Below are 4,603 nucleotides of genomic sequence, written 5' to 3'. Positions count from 1 at the left end.
ATCAGTAACATAGTGATGTGCTCCATAAGACTCACAGTTCGTTTGAGTACGTATCAGCACCACTCATACAAACCTCCTGGCACTGGCAATGCTTGCAGACGTGCAGCAAATACACAGGGCATGCTTCGATTGGTTCAGCAACTTGGACATATGTAAACATTAATTGATGTTACTCGAAACACAAAAAACTTGCAGCAATGAGACTTTGATATGAGCCGTCAATGTCTGAGAATTAAGAGAAGGGATTTGGGAGAGGTCGCGAGTGAGAGATTGGATTCCAAACTCGTACGCCAGCTTCGGAAGCTATATGTGCTCTCTCTCTCTCTCTCTCTCTCTCTCCCACGTGTCAATCAGGGGACTTTACATCACATAATAACATTGAGAACTCACCCCAGACGGGCTAGCTATATTGTTATTATGTAATATATTGTGGTGAGTGGTGAACAGCTGAAGGGAAAAAGAGAACGGTACGTTGCTGGCCGGAAGCAATACCGGACAGCACAAAACCAGTTGCATGAAACAAATAACGACTCACACTTCTTTTGAGTGTCAGTACCACCCATAAACCTCTTGGCAACGTTTGCAAACGTGCAGCAAATACACACAATATATATGGCATGCTTCCATTAGTTCAGCAACTTGGGACATACACAAACATTAATTAATGTTACTCGAAACACAAAAAACATTCAGCAATGAGGCTTAGATATGACCAGTCAATGTTGACATACATACAACAGACCAAAAGAAACTCAATTGAGATAAGTTGACTATTAGATCTCTTATTCAGATACGCTGTGCTCATCACAAGAGAAGATGAGTAAAATTGATTGCTCTATGGTAACTCCATCCAGCAAGGAGTGTATATGAATGACTCTTCTATAAACGGGTGGATACCATGCGATGGGCCATAACATTTGGGAAATATGTTTCCCAACTCTTGAACCTTCGAACCATCCAAATGATATGCCAGCCCTCTCTTCAATACGACACACAGGAAGACAACCTCTTTGAAAGGATGAAATCCAAGTATACCAGTATAACGAGGAGACTCGTCATCAGCCATGCTTTTGGGGTCAATAAGATTATCACTGTCAGAATCCCAGTCAAATTTCTGCGGCACAATTGCTTCATCTTTAGCATCCTCACCACACTCTTCATAATAGTTAACATCCTGTAATGTCCAGGGTCTGCTGCTTTCATCAGAGTCAACGTGAAGGGAAATGTTATGCCTCAACACCCATACCAACTGCCCACAGGATTCATCAAGGATCCATACCCGGACCAGGTTATGCACAGCTGCACAATAAACCCCCTTCTTTGACTTACCTATATAAAGCTCTTTTGCCCCAAATAGAGGGCTTCTCCCTTGCGGTGGTTTAATTACTTGATACTTGTTGTCTGACAATGATATCCTGCAAGAATGAAATCATTGAGAAACACAAGTAATAAATCATATAACTGGATAATTTTTTCATCAATATGGAGTTAAACAATAAAAAATAAATGATATTTCATCAGTGAGCCGTTACCTCATAACAAACTGGTTTGGCAAATGAACATAAAGAGATCCTCGCCAGTAGACAGCACGGTTCTGATAATATTGACGAGCCGATCAGATGTCTGCAATTGTCCCAGCAGACTCCCCTTCCCGAACAAGGGGCCTCTCCTCCCATTGTTTTGTCCTTGATGAGAACACATGTATTATGCATAATGACGGTGGCCATTCTAATTCCTCAAGAGCGGGATCCAATTTGACATCAGGGTCTGACATGGGGCAAATGGGGATTGCCAACACCTCATAGTGCGGTGATATGGTTGGGTCAAACACAAGGTGCTCTCCATCGAAAAACTCCAGCCCCAAAGATGGGCACGGTGGCAACTCCGCCCACTGTCGTGTAGCGGGGTTAACCACGTAGCCATCAAGCAAAAGAAGGCCATTGCAATGGTCCTTGACGAGAGATGTGGAAGGTAAGTAGTTGAGGTGGCCAGACACCGAGGGGCCTGTCGATGGGCGAGAGAAGAATTCTGACAACATTAAGCCGTTGAAATTGATGATTATACCGCCTACCCAGTGTGGAAGGAGGTCAGCTGGAAGTAGGTGGCGAGCATCGATGATGGTGCACCAGGCCTTGCTGACGCAACGAGATATGGCAAGGTCACGTGGTGCAAGACGGCGTAGGACGTCTGCAAGCATGTCTTGAGGTAGCAAGACCGCCTGATTTTCCATCTTCTCTGATATCTTGTCAATTATGTCCTGTCATTACCTGCATCCCGAAAGAAACAAAATGAGCAATTCCTTCTGAATCAGAGGCAGCTAAATGAACTAGATAGATGTTGTGCTTGAACAGACTCATGATTTCTCTAAATAACCTGCTATAAAGTGCAAAACAGAATGTGAGTAACAAGGCTGCAATACAACAAAGCCTATCAACCACATTAAAGAACTCATGTTTTAGTGTTGTCTATTCCGTATATTTGCGCTGTCAATGAAACTCGAGAAGTAGAAACATTTCAGCGGTTCATATTTGCGCAATAACCCCACCAGCTGACTGGATCATAAGTAATATTTTTTTTTTACTTTGCTCTGATGTATCTTAAGAACTTGTCAATCTCTGGAGCCAACAACAGCCCATCGTAAAATGTGGCAGGGCGGGGAATGAAACATGTCCCCGGCTGAATTACTAGGTATAACGAAAATAAAGCAGGCAAAAAAGAGATGCAAAATTACCAAGTTATTGCCTAGCTAACAGAATTATGTTCATCCTAACATATTTAGCCAGGAATTTATTTGAAGGCCATTTTGTTTTTCAATATGATATCTAAATTCCTCCTGCCCTTGAATAGCTGATTGACAGGGAAAGGAATAGCATCGAGCTTGACAAATACACAGCCGAAATAGCGCCCAACGTACATGAGATGAGATCTGATCTGCAGAGAGAAGAGTACCGAGCGGAGGCGATCCGAGGCGGCGGAGGCGATCCGAGGCGGCGGCGGCGAGCTCTTACGGCTCGTCGGGTTTAGTAGGGTCCCCAGTCCCAGCAGGAGAACTTGGTGGCCGGCGGAGGAGCGGAGTAGGCCGGCCAGGGGGGGGGGGCAGCCGGAGCGCCGTCTGACTGAGGCCTGAGGTAGGCGGCGAGAGAGTTTGGGTGCGATGCGGCGCATAGCACGCCTAGGGTTTCTCACTCTCTGGTTCTTGTGTTTCCCCTATATATATATACGAAGGCGGTGAAGAAAAGATCATCTCAGCCATCCAACACTGTTCATCTGGTCTGATCTCCAACGTGTGTGAGGCCCGAGGGAGGCCTCTGCACGTTTAGCCTAAAACCGCCTGCTACCTCTTTCTCAAAAAAAAAAAAAAAAAAAAAATGCTGCCTCGCTACACATCTTTCCCGGACGGTCCACCTCGACTCCCTCCCCGCCCCCTCAGGCCTTGTTCGGTTCCTTCCGAATTGAAGGGGTTTGGAGGGGATCGAGAGGGATTAAATCCCTTGCAAGTCAAATTCCATCTCAATCCCCTTCAATCCCCTCCTTGCTGGGATTAACCGAACAAGCCCTCACCGGACCTCGTCGTTGCCCCCACGTCGCCCTCGTCGCACCGACACCACCCGCCAAAGTTGATGTGAATCGCTCTAGAAGGCATCCCTCACCGCTAGGCAGTTCATGGACGCTGCTCTTTCTGGTCGACCAGCGTCAGCCAAAAATGACACGATGAAGCTTCAATCGATTCAATGATATATGGATATATGGTAGCTTTTGGTTGATGATTAGTATAAGGTGGTGCAACCTTTCAGTAAGATGGGAAGTGGTGTACGCAGCAATGTACTCCCTCCGTCCCAAAATAAATGTCGTTGCTCTAGTATAAAATTTGTACTAATTTACTTGCATTCATCCATAATTCAAATTTCATGATATACTTGCCTGTAGCACAAGACTTAATGTCAAAAGAATTATATTTAACACCACATAAGACTGAGGCGGAGGACGAAAAAAATTAAGGCGTGACAGAGTATTAAACATAATAACATGCAATTCTTCCGAATTCACTTGATCTTGATGAGTGTCATATGTCGTAACCTACTAAACACCTATAGAGACACCAACACGATGATACATATACGAAAATTTCTAGATACAACCATACGACGATACGACAAATATATATAAATAATAATAAATGTTGTGCAACCAGCAAGCGTGTGCCCATCAGCCAGCGCACCCGAGGACTCTACGGTAGTTTGATCCAATACCGTGCCCTGTTCAATCGAGCGAATGGAAAAGGAGAGGACTATGCGGAGACGGATCTGGCGTCTGGAGAGGCGGAGGCTCGGATGGCAGGACCTGTCAGGGAGGCGGAGATGGAGACCGCCACGTCATCTGCTTGGTCACATCAGCCACTCGATGCTCACTGCACAGTGGCGCCCTGCCTGTGCCCCAGTTCTGACCTCGGCCACAACTAGTTGCGTTGTTTGTCCTCCGCCCACCGCCATCCTCCACTGCGTCCGCTCGCTAGCCGCCCACAGCAGTTCGCTTGGCCACCGCCACTCTATCTAGGGTTTGTGGCGTGCGTGCTTCTCTGGGGTTGGGAAAATGCTTCATGCAC

The 4,603-nt window shown here is 46.0% G+C and overlaps 1 pseudogene across 1 annotated transcript; it reads right to left on the bottom strand.

Annotated features, from left to right (window-relative positions):
• Positions 1-598: 598 nt before the first annotated feature.
• On the bottom strand, positions 599-3,193 carry LOC123396062 (annotated as a pseudogene). The gene is made up of 3 exons (XR_006609889.1): positions 2,950-3,193; positions 1,533-2,267; positions 599-1,415 (listed from the first exon to the last, which is right to left on the bottom strand). The product of XR_006609889.1 is annotated as an uncharacterized LOC123396062 (transcript).
• Between the last annotated feature and the right edge of the window lie 1,410 nt (positions 3,194-4,603).

This window comes from Hordeum vulgare, chromosome 5H (assembly GCF_904849725.1).
Source record: "Hordeum vulgare subsp. vulgare chromosome 5H, MorexV3_pseudomolecules_assembly, whole genome shotgun sequence".
Classification (NCBI taxonomy): Eukaryota; Viridiplantae; Streptophyta; class Magnoliopsida; order Poales; family Poaceae; genus Hordeum; species Hordeum vulgare.
Note: the sequence above shows the minus strand (reverse complement) of the source record. Positions and strands in the feature narration are given on the sequence as shown.